This window comes from Notolepis coatsorum (genome assembly GCF_963971535.1).
Source record: "Notolepis coatsorum genome assembly, chromosome: 8".
Taxonomy (NCBI): domain Eukaryota; kingdom Metazoa; phylum Chordata; class Actinopteri; order Aulopiformes; family Paralepididae; genus Notolepis; species Notolepis coatsorum.
This window is the reverse complement of record NC_140172.1, coordinates 133,188,307-133,201,022: the sequence shown is the minus strand read 5'-3', so window position 1 is coordinate 133,201,022 and position 12,716 is coordinate 133,188,307. Positions and strand designations below refer to the sequence as shown.

The window sequence follows — 12,716 nt, the reverse complement described above, 5'->3', positions numbered from 1 at the left end:
CAGGAACAAGTGAGAACAGGAACAAGTGAGAACAGGAACAAGTGAGAACAGGAACAACTGAGAACAGGAACAACTGAGAACAGGAACAGGACTTTTACTTTTATCTGAGTGTTTCTACTTTTACTTGAGTAAAGGAACTCTGTACTTCCTCCACCACTGTGGATGGGTTAGTGTTGCATCTGATGGCCTGGAAATAGAAGCTGCTTGAACTTGAGGCCTCAGCGTGTTGATTAATTGATTGATTGATTGAAAACTTTATTAACAGGGAGCTCCAGTAGCTCACTGCGTATCTCGGCGCTATTTCGGCGTCGGGGACAACCGTGCGCGTCACGGATCTGGGGTACACGAGTTCGACTCCCGGACTCGCCGTATTTTCTCAGAGTGTCTTCCCCTGATCTATATCCCATTCAACCTGTTTCTGTCGGTCATGCTTGACCAGAAAAAGCGATAAACGCTAAAAATGAAGTTTTAAAAAAAAGAAAACTTTATTAACAGATTGCAGAATGGGTACAATACAGTACGGCTCAATACTAACAACTGCTAAGAGGATGCAGACCAGAAAAATACTTTTGTCTTGTTTACATAAGGGTCCTCCATTTTCAATTCAGCAAGATTTTGACATTTACCAGGGCCGGTTTCTAATTGCAGCCTCCCGTAGGTGCTCTTTGAGAGAGGTTTTGAAGGAGGGTAGGGATTCACATTCCTTTACGGCTGTGGGTAGGGCGTTCCACATTGTTGTGGCATAATTGCAAAACGTGTTTAGTCCCTCGTTTGAGCCAAATCTGGGTTTAACATGATTTGTGGAGCTACCTCTGGTGTTGTGGTCGTGGAATTCACTGACCTTTGGGAAGTATTTCGACATGTACATGGGTACCTTCGTGGTGTAGTGTATCTTGTAGACCAGGCCCATTGCAAGTTGCTGTACTCTGTCGTCTACTCTAAGCCATCCTAGGTTGTCAAAACGGGCAGGGGTGAGGTGGGGTTTAGGAGTAAGGTCAAGCAGTAGTCTGACCAGTTTGTTTTGTGATGTTTGTAATTTAGTTTTTAGCGCCTTTGAGGTGCTTTGGTACCATGAGGTGCAACTTGCAAGCATAGTCGTAGTACCCTTGAATGAGTGCTCCTGCCAGAGTCTTCAGGGTATTCTTATATACCAGTACTCTGTTGTTTGTTGAGCACAGAGGACCACACAGAGGTGACGAGAGCTGTGCAGAAACCAGACCAGGAAGCCATGGGGTCGCTGCATTGGAGCCTTCAGTGTCCTGAGATAACAGATGTGAGCGTTCAAGAAGAAGTGCTCAGAGGTAAGAGCTGCTGGGCGCAGATCCAAAGAACGGAGAGGCAGGGAGGAGGGTACTGTGCGCGTGCATGCGCGCGTGTGTGTGTGTGTGTGTGTGTGCGTGTGTGTGCGTGGGGGAGGGGGGTGTATGACCCTGTTTGAGCCGGACCCAAGGCTCCACAACATGCCTCCTGTTCCAGAGAGCTGGTCAGACCGGTTTTCCAGGCAGCGCTTGGAGGCAAACGACGGGTTTCGTCGCAACTCCTCTTTCTGGGGAACATCCAGAGACGCTACGGAGGCGGGGGCCATGAGGAGGACATGACAGGGGACATGACAGGGGACCACAGGGACACATGAGCCGGCTGATGTCTCGCCGTCCCAGAGTGCAGTTGGCCTAACGAGACATGTGAGTGCCGTCGCTCTCAAGACTGGAAGGACTGAACTACACATGTGAGTGTTGCAGGACAGAGGACAGGAGACTCTCATCTTTGTTTATTTGTTTATTTTATGGATCCCCATTAGTCTACACACCCATGGGTGAAAGACTATTCTTCCTGGGGTCCGAACACATAACTTACAACATCACAGTGCATTACATTACAGTAATAAAAAAAAAACACACAAAGGCTCTAGCCACAAATACAATACTAACTAAACTAACTAACTAGCTAAACTAACAATACTAACTAAATAAAACAGTAACTCAACTGTATTTCATTATTCATAACAGCATAACAAGGACAGAGGACAGTAGACTGGGGGGGGGGGGGGGGGTAACCTCTGAAAAGTCTAAATAAAGTATGATATATCTTTAGTATTTAATACATAAAGTATGATATATCTTTAGGATTTAATACATAAAGTATGATATATCTTTAGGATTTAATACATAAAGTATGATATATCATTAGGATTTAATACATAAAGTATCAAATCAAATCAAATGTATAGCCCGAGATCACATGGGCTGTGCAAGTCAAGAAGAAACATCACAAAAGATCAAAAACAAAAAAACACCATAAAATCCAAATATGCGACACTCCCAGACTTTCCCCCAATGAAGATAAGGAACGACTCACTAAAAACCTAGCAATAAAAAAATATATCTACTCGAAACAAGCGTAACAAGCACATTACTGAGGTCGACTTTGATCCCACAAGCTTTTATGATCCGTTATGATCAGACAACACACACACACACGCACGCACGCACGCACGCACGCACGCACGCACGCACGCACGCACGCACGCACGCACGCACACACACACACACACACACACACACACACACACACACACACACACACACACACACACACCTATCGGTTTTCCTCCCTAGACTGAAGTGATTAATTATTCAATCAATGACATTTCCTTTCTCGGTGGAGGCAGCTACAGACAGACACGGGAAAGTCTGGGAGCGTCGCATATTTGGATTTTATGGTGTTTTTTTGTTTTTGATCTTTTGTGATGTTTCTTCTTGACTTGTACAGCCCATGGGGGCAATTCCATGTGATCTCGGGCTATACAAATCCATTTGATTTGATTTGATACTTTATGTATTAAATACTAAAGATATATCATACTTTATGTATTCAATCTTCTTCATCCTACAGTAATATCACATGACACAAGTAACCCATCATATGGTCTATACAGTATACTGTCAAACAAACTGGTAGGCAGGGACTACAGATATAAACTAGCTCATTAGCTCAAATCTGGCACATTTACATTGATGTGGAAACTGAAGATGTTCATTAATGTGCACTGTCCCTGGGTAAAATAAATAAACTTAAACTTAAACAACACAGTGTGTGGTAACTGTGATGATTAGGGATGTTATTATTCCTTTGCACCACTAGGTGTCAGTATGGTAGGTTCTGATAAGTAGAGCAAGTACAAGTAAGAACGATAGGTTATGTATATAACCTAGTTATATGAGTACTGGCTGAGCGTCCTGCTCTTTGCCATCGAGATATACCTCATCTCCAGTACCTAGTGTACTCCATCAACAAATAAAAAAAACAATACACCCAGAACCTGCCAGGCCCCGCCCTAGTGACGTACTATATAGCACTAGGCGTGGTCACCACTCGCTCTTCCTCGGAAAAACCGCTTCCAAGAAAAGTTACCCAAAGGGACCTCAGGGCAAGCTAAGAGCAGGACGCTCAGCCAGTACTCATATAACTAGGTTATATACATAACCTATCGTTATATTAGTCGTACTGGCGAATCGCGTCCTGCTCTTCGCCATCGAGATATGGGGACAGAGCAGACGTGAGGACCGACAAATGCACCCCCTGATGACCCGAAAGCCCACATCAGGGGGGAGGGGAGTCCCGTCACCCCATCCTTCCTAATAAAGAGGGGGCGGCAGTCAACTCCAGCCGAGTGCGAACAAGAGGGAACTAGAACCTCTTGAACGCACAGCACAGGCGGAACCACATGTGACACAACACATTGTGGCACACACCCACACACCCCTGCTACCCCACCAAAGGACGGGAAGCAGGAGAGGTCCCAGACCTCAGAACCGCCTGGGAGACAGAACCCCCGGTCATGTCCATGAGGTAAAACCTTACGAAGGGACCCGGTGAGGACCACGAAGCCGCAGCACAGATGTCCTCCACCGAGGCCCCACCCAGTAATGCGGCAGAGGCCGCCACCCCACGAGTGGAGTGCGCCCTGACGCCCCCAGCCCGGCCAACGTGTAGCAAAGGGCAATGCCCTCGCACAACCAATGGGACAGGCGCTGTTTCGACAGTGCCTTACCAGTACGAGAGCCACCGTAACAAAGACAAAGAGCTGATCGGTAGCCCTGAGGCCCTGAGTACGGCTGAGGTAAATCCCCAAAGCCCGGACCGGACATGACAGGTGAAGGCCCGCCTTCAACTCACTAGCGTGAGGAGGCGGATGAAACGCCTGAACCATAATATCCCTGGAGCGGAAAGAACTCCGGATATTTTTTGGCACGAAGGCTGGATTAGGCCGCAGAGTGGCACCGCTATCAGAACGAATAGACAAACACTCGGGCCGCACCGAGAGAGCACAAAGCTCACCCACGCGTTTAGCGGAGGTGATGGCCAGCAAGAACGCAGTCTTGAACGACAGCTGTTCCAACAGCGCTTGCTCAAGAGGCTCAAACGGGGCCAAGGACAACCGACGAGGACCAATTGAAGATCCCAGCTCGGAGCCAGAGAGCGTTTCACCGGCTTAAGGCGTCGAACGCCAAGCAGGAAACGCTTCACAAGAGGGTGGCTGAACAATACAACACCCTCAAACCCCTCATGATAAGAGGATATAGCCGCCGCATATACCCTCACCGTCGAAGCCGACAGTCTATCAAGGAGAGACTGAAGGAAAATAAGGACAGCATCCAGGGGGCAGGACACCGGGTCCCTGCCCCCCCGCCTTACACCACTCTTGGAACATACGCCACCTACCCGCGTAAAGCGCGATAGTGGAGGGAGCACGCGCATTCCGAATGGTGTCAACCACAGAAGGGTCCATCCTCTCCAGACTCACCCTCTCACCAGCCAAACCATCAGAGGCTGGCGCATCACCGGGGGCTGAAACAGCGACCCGTACGCTTGAGAGAGGGCCCTCGCCGACCAAGGAACAGGCCACGGCGGGGCTACCAGTAGCTGGATCAGGACTGGGAACCACACAGCTGTGCCCCGGTCCGGCACAACCAGGATCACGGTCCTGCGCTCCCTCCGTACCCGCTCCAACAACTGACTCACCAGTTGTATGGGGGGAAAGGTGTACAGAAGCCCGGGCGGCCATGGATACATCGAGAAGGCATCCACCCCCAAGGGAGGATTGTCTTCCCGGCTGATCGAGAACCACAAGGGGCACTTGTGAGATTGTCTGCTCGCAAACAGATCCACTGAAGCTTCCCCGAAGCGATCCCAGATCTGCCTGACTATGTCTTGGCGCAGTTCCCACTCGTCGAGACGAGGACCGCCCGAGACATCATATCCGCGCCCACATTCTCCTTGCCAGGGATGTGGAGCGCCCTCAGACTGCGCAGATTGCGAGATGCCCATAGCCAGAGTTCGACCGCCGCCCGGTGCAGACGGGTGGAGCGTACTCCACCCTGCCTGTTGATATACGCCGCTGCCTTCATACCGTCCGTTCTGACCATAACGTGCTTGCCTACCACCAGGTGGGCGAGCCGTCTGAGGACCAGGAGGACCGCCCTCAATTCCAACACATTGATGTGCAGGGTAGACCGGGCAGCATGGATCGTCCAGCTGCCCCCCACTGCGTCGGTCCGACACGTCCCTCCCCAACCCGTGAGGGAAGCGTCGGTGAAGACTGTGACGTGTGAACGCCTGCTGCCCATGGGGACCCCATTGGTGAGGATACCAGGCCTCCTCCAATGGGCGAGATCCCCCCATATTGACAAAGGAACCGTCAACCGTTTCCATTTGTCCCTCACCGAGTCTATTCACATACTGGAGAACCACCTCTGTATCCTCCTCATGAAGAGGGGGTCTAGAGGGACCACCGCGTGAGCAGATGCCATCATACCGAGCAGGCGCATCACTTGCAGCGCCGTGACCGTCTTTCCAGGACGGAAACCCCCGAGCGCGTGGAGGATAGACACCCTCCGTTGCTCCGAGAGGGTTACAATCATGGGTCTTGACCTCAGAGTCAAGCCCAAGTACTCCACCTGTTGACTGGGAAGAGGCATACTCTTCTTCCAGTTCACAGCAAAACCCAGCTTGGTGAGGAATTCCACCACCAGCCTGGTATGAGACCTGGCGACCTCCTCCGACCGGCTGAGGAGCAGAATGTGGTATTCGTACACTACGCCCTGAAACAGGAACCGTAGGTATTTCCTGTGAGGAGGGAAAATCGGGATGTGAAAATACGCATCCTTCAGGTCTATGGAAGTGAACCAGTCTCCCACCCTGACAGCAAGTAGCAGGTGTTTGACGGTCAACATTCTGAATGGCCTCGCCACAATCAGACGATTGAACGCGGACAGATCCAGTATAGGTCTGACCCCTCCCGTTTTTTTGGGCACCAGAAAATAACGGGAGTAGATGCCTGACATCGCATCCTCTCTCGGGACCACGACTACGGCCTGCTTCGCCAACAGAGATTGGATCTCGTCGGCCAGAGCTGTCACTGCTGCTGACCCTGACAATAGGGTCTGCACCAAACCTGAGAACGGAGGGTGGGGTTGTGCAAACTGCAAAACAAGCCCCAGCCTCAACGTTCTCTCTACCCATCTCAACAAACGGCATTCTTGTCGCCATATGTGATAATAATCCCAGAGCGCACCCGCCGTCAACTGACGCTGGGCCGCAAGGAACAGCAGATAGGTGGCCCGGTCCCTCCCGCTGTGCGTAGCCTCTGAACCCGCCAAAGCGGACAGAGCGATTGCACCCAAGGGGGGACCCCGACAGAAAGGGCCGGTTTGATACGGGAGAAGCTGCCATCAAACTAGTTGACACACCCTCCCCCACTGAACACCCCTCCAGAGCATGCTGAGGAGTTGTTCCGCAGCCAGACATGCAAGGCGTGAGGACCCCATGGGTTCCTACACACCGTAGCCCTGCAGTGATATTGCTACCACCCAAATCACGCGTGCCTCTTCTTTGCAGACCACTGCCGATCTCGCGGTAGTAGGAGGCATCAACGTGATACCCCGCCTGGCGAAGGCGAGGTCGGGGTAACCCGTGCTGAGCATTCATACGAAGAGGCCTCGAGTCCCCCTGCTGACCACTGTAAATAGTGGCAGCCGTAACACCAGGCTCACCAATCGCACAACGTGTGGCGCGGGAGCCACGTGACAGCACAACATTCTCACTGACAGACCCAGGCTCAGCCATCAACTGGGTGTCAGCCCCTGTCCCCATGAGAAGCGAAATGTGGGGCTGCATGCGCTTCAAAGAAGGTTCGCGGCCCGCAGCCAAAGGAAAACGATCAGAGCCCCTCTTCCGCTGGTGACGGGGAAAGGAGTGATCGGGGAGCGGGCTGTTCGCGGCAGAATGGCGACGGCTTGTATATTCCAAGCCGAGCACATCCAACATGGCCGATTCCTCGGCCGCCAAGGCTGTCGGCCTTGTGGACCCCTGTTGACTCTCCGCCCAGGGTACCACTGGCGGGGGAAACATGGCCGCCTGTCGAGGGCCTCGCCACAGTCGCTGACAAGGCCGTGCTCCAACCTCTGGCTGCATAGCGTGAGGCGGTGTGGGACCTAGGTCAACAACCGCCTGCGTCTCCGCATAACGACCAAAGAGTCCCTCTGTGGAAAAAGGAGCCGTGAGGAGAGAAAACCTTTCTTCTTCCCCAAGAGGAGATTGCTCCAACCAGAAATGCCTATTAACAAGCGTTGATAGCATCCTAATCCTCCCCGCAGTTACAGCTTGCGACTGAGTCAAGATCTCTATAACACCAAAAACATGCAAAATGTTTTCAGCGTCGGCTGGTCCTGTAGCCCCACTACCCGACGCTAATGTGGACAGAAAAACAGTCAGCTGAGCCACACCACTGGCCGCCGCTAAATTCCATCCTGTAGCAGTATAACTCTCATCAGTCCATACTGCCACCCGCCGGGCCGACTCGCTCTCAAGCGTCGGCTTCCGGGTGGGACACCGTTCAACCCCGCCGGGGCACAGGATCGATGCTACCTGGCTACCTAGCCACGGCACACCCGCCCTGCACCCTGTTGTCAACCCATTCACCCGTAAAAAGGGTAAATAGGACTCAGCAAAACCCCCCACATTAGCTACCGACTGACCTTCATCAATGAACCGGTTAAGAGGAGGGAAAAGCGGCAACATCCCACGGCGGGGAACATTAGAACAGTGACCCAGCATTATAGCATTAGTGTTAGCAGCGCGCTCCAGGATCGCCTGGAAAATGTCCACTTCAGGGGAACGTTCACCAAAACATCCCGCCCCTGGCGCCGACACACAACTCGGCTGTGTAACAAAACAACCAGCATTACTAACACTAGCATTAATGCCTGATGACACAGGGCCTACCTGTGTACGAGCCGGCTCGATAGCCAAACCTCGCACGCTGTCCCTCGATCTGCTGCCACAAGACGAGGAAACATCAGGATAGACCCGACGTGTCGTTGGAACATGCCGCGAAGATTCCAGGGGTAGGCAAATCTCCGGTAAGCACTCAATATTACGTAATTTCTCTAAACTTTTCATGACAACTAGTTGCATAGGGTGCACGCATCCGCTATGATGGAAACGAAAATAGAGGAAGAGCGAGTGGTGACCATGCCTAATGCTATATAGTACGTCACTAGGGCGGGGCCTGGCAGGTGCTGGGTGTATTGTTTTTTTTATTCGTTGATGGAGTACACTAGGTACTGGAGATGAGGTATATCTCGATGGCGAAGAGCAGGACGCGATTCGCCAGTACGACTAATATAACGACCATCTTGGATTACCTGCATGAATAACATGTTAGGTTAGGTTTACTTTATTTGTTCAAGGGCAGGGGTGCAGTGCTCATGCCACGCGGTACCACGCCGTTCCACCACTTTTCTGAGCAGAAGCACGTGCACACGCGTGCACACAACTTTCACTCGACTCGTCGTGCCGTGCGCCAAGTACCGGTACTCACCTAGCTACTTGTCTTTGCATAACAATAGCATAACAAAGAACGAGAAGAGCAAAACCAAAATACAAGCCATGTACCAATTGGTGGGGGTTTGCTTGAGCTGTGGAACCTCTCACTATGTGACAAATGGTCCTGACTGGAAGGATGAGACATTTCTTAAGTTGTGCTTCAGAAGGAAACTGTCCTTCTGTAAACTGTAAGTTACATTGTTAATTTAGTTTGTATTTACTTTTCTAGTTTAAGTTAATTCAATTAAAGAAATTGTAACTACAATGTATCTACAATTACATTTAAAACATTGTTTGTTTTTCAACCATATCTGTTGACAATATAATTTCTTTATATATTGAATGCTACATCCAGCTACCTTTTTCAGCTTCTCTATTTCAAGGCAATATTTACAAAAACTAAACTAAAACTAGTAATTTCCTATACAAACATGTTTCCTACTATTTATGCATAATAATCATTCTATCATAATGCTGGTCGGAGCTGTTCTGTGCGCACGTGAGGGAACATTTATGCGCATGCTCGTTCTCTGCTGTCTGTCGGACTCGGCACTCTGTTTGAGGAAGTAATCCACTCGCTCTGTTGAGCGAATTGTGGGCGGTGACTACAACCACAGAGCCAATCAGATCACAATCAGCTCAATCTGTGCCATATTCACGTCAGCAAAACAGTCAAATCAGAACGGCTTAGTTGAGTGAGGGAAGATCTCGTGAACTCGAGACTAGACTGATGAGTCAATATGATAATTAACGACACAGACCACATTGATATAATCCCCCATTGCTAGGAAACAATGCTAAACACTGGAAAAGTCCATTTATAATGCATGGGACCTTTAAAGGGATTGTACAGTCCCCCCTTGCCGCACCTCTAGTATTCCTGGTTGAGGCAGACTTGAGGTTGATGAAACCATTGATTGATTGATTGATTGATTGATTGATTGATTGATTGATTGATTGATTGATTGATTGATTGATTGATTGATTGATTGATTGATTGAAATTTGTATTAACAGATTGCAGAATGGGTACAATACAGTACGGCTCAATACACACAATTGTTAAGGGGATGCAGACCAGAGAAAGATTTTCGTCTTGTATCAGGGTCCCCCATTTTCAATTAATCATAAAACCAGAAAATGTAACCTGATCTGCTGTAGTAAACTAAATGTACTAGTGTTCATGATCAAGGACTCAACTCATCATTGAACCACCCAACAAAACAGTAACTCGACACCTTTATCTTCAGCTACACACAAAGCTGAGTGGGCGTCGACACAAAGCTGAGTGGGCGTCGACACGTCTTGAACGAATATAAGCTTCCGACTTGGAATTCCTGATAGATATCAACAGGGTGTTTATTGACACTTTACACATCAATAGATCCTGCGTCTCAATGAGGCTGAAGGTGTTGAGATGCTGCTTGAAGAAATTTTCAGTGGTTTATTGAAGAATTAGCTGAGGGGGGGGGGGGGAAACACATGTATTCAAGTTGTTATTCAATGTAGAAAGATCCAATAAAACAGGGTTTAAAGTCCACCTGCGGGGGACAGTCAGCTCAGCGGTGTCGTGGAGCCGGTCGCAGCGCGTCAAGCCTGTTCCTGCCGTCCACATTCTTCCATCCTGGGCCTTCAGTCACACTGCCTGGCTGCTCTCTCAGCAAGACCGCTGTCACTCTGCCTGACGGCCAGGTATGTGGCCGGGAGGGGCGTGGTTCGGAGAGCGAGGGGCAGGTATGGGGCTAGGGGGGGGGCGTGGCTCGGAGAGCGAGGGGCAGGTATGGGGCCAGGGGGGGGGCGTGGCTCGGAGCATGACAGGCAGGTATGGGGCCGGGAGGGGCGTGGCTCGGAGAGCGAGGGGCAAGTATGGGGCCAGGGGGGGCGTGGCTCGGAGCATGACGGGCAGGTATGGGGCCGGGTGGGGCGGGGGGGGGGGTATTGGCTCGGAGAGCGAGGGGCAGGTATGGGGCCAGGTGGGGCGTGGCTCGGAGCGTGACGGGCAGGTATGTGGCCGGGGGGGCGTGGCTTGGAGCGTGACAGGCAGGTATGGGGGGGGTGTGGCTTGGATGTGGCCAGGGGGGGGGGGCGTGGCTTGGAGCATGAACAAGCAGAACTGGGTCACAGACTGGCTGCTGTGTGTAGTAGGTACAGGAGAGCTAACGAGACCTGACTAGACCTGACGAGACCTGCCCATCTGTGTTCTAAATCAGGAAGGAGGCGTTGTCCCTGTGATTCCCCGAGAGGTAAACTATATCGGTTTCATTTTTCTAGTCCAAACCTTGTTATTACTACTGTGTTTAAAAAAAGTATTTAGTGTGTATTAAGTGTGTATTAAGTGTGTATTAAGTGTCGTAATGGACACATGTTAAAGGGAGCCCGATGTAAACCAATAAGGAATATGAATGTTTCCATTCTAGTTGTACAGTCCCCCCTCAGTCTAGTTGACTGACTGAGGACTGGAGTCTAGACAACATCTATTGTGTGTCCGGGAACGGTTTGTTTACGTTGTACACTGGATTCAAACGTGTTCATAGCTGTTTAAGAAAGTTCCACAAAACTACAGAAGTCTTCTTTAATGGACTGTCTATGGAATGGATACACCGCCACATTGTTATGGGAAAATAAACCCCGGATTGGGGGTTTTAATGGCTGTAATATATATTTACTTACCGTCTGAACGAGGAATGCGTCTGCTCATCTTGTTAGTTTCTAAACCGTTTGAATTCCTAGCGTGGAAGTCGGACGTTTTAATTTCTACGGTCTACATCGTGAAGAGAGTGATTCAGGCCGAAACCAGTTAAAGATCACGCTAGTTTCTAATTGGTTTCGTTCTCTGTTGTCTGAGTCGTCTGATTTCACAATGTGATACAATAAGAAATTCCTTCACTGATCTCCCTGGGGAAATCCGGGAGTCATAGCAGCATGGGGGGGGGGGGGGGAGGGGAGGTACAGGTATGGGCAGGGTAATAGTAGAAAGATATAAATATAGGTAATACAATTAACTCTGAACATAAAAATATGAGGAAAGTAAACAGTGTAAACAAAGGTGCAGATGAGGGTCATAAGCCATAATAATGGGTTATATCATACGTTACAATAAACAGTAAAACAAACAGCTGTGTTTTAACAGACTGTGGGGAAAGCCAGGTGAAAGTGGGGCGCGTTACGGACGACAGATCCACATTATGATTAGTTGCAGCACTAATGGTTACCGATCATTACATCCTACAGGCCACAGCGGGGGGGGGGGGGGGGGGGGGGGGATTACATGGAATTGGATAGTGTCATGCAATGTTGAGTCATAGTGCCCCAGCCATTTCTAGTAACTGTACGCTTCCATGGCCTGTGAGATGCAGTGGAATAGCTGAGCAATAGTCTCTCTCTCTCTCTCTCTCTCTCTCTCTCTCTCTCTCTCTCTCTCTCTCTCTCTCTCTCTCTCTCTCTCTCTCTCTCTCTCTCTCTCTCTCTCTCTCTCTCTCTCTCTCTCTCTCTCTCTCTCTCTCTCTCTATCTCTCTCTCTCTCTATTTTTTTTAAAGGGGAATGCCACCCATTTAACACACCACTCTTTCCTAAAGCTAGACATCAGAGAGAGAGAGCCTCCAATCTGTGATGTTGTCAGGATGTAACAATGAATCTGACTCTCTCTGACTTTGTGAGGTCATAAAATGTTTGCGTGAGAGAGCAGCAAATACAACCTAGCTAGCAGGCGTGAGAGCAGCAAATACAACCTAGCTAGCGGGCGTGAGAGCAGCAAATACAACCTAGCTAGCGGGCGCGAGAGCAGCAAATACAACCTAGCTAGCGGGCGCGAGAGCAGCAAATACAACCTA

At 50.0% G+C, this 12,716-nt stretch overlaps 1 protein-coding gene across 2 annotated transcripts in view; it reads left to right on the top strand.

Annotated features, from left to right (window-relative positions):
- Positions 1 to 1,569: 1,569 nt before the first annotated feature.
- Positions 1,570 to 12,716, top strand: part of LOC311233244 (calpain-5-like) — a 48,558-nt gene continuing 37,411 nt past the window's right edge. The window contains exon 1 of one of the 2 annotated variants that reach the window (XM_084320180.1): positions 1,570 to 1,726. The gene's annotated coding sequence lies outside the window, so the exon portion shown is untranslated. Of the gene's footprint in view, positions 1,727 to 10,998; positions 11,129 to 12,716 lie in introns of those variants that run through there. The other variant, XM_084320179.1, reaches the window with a different exon arrangement.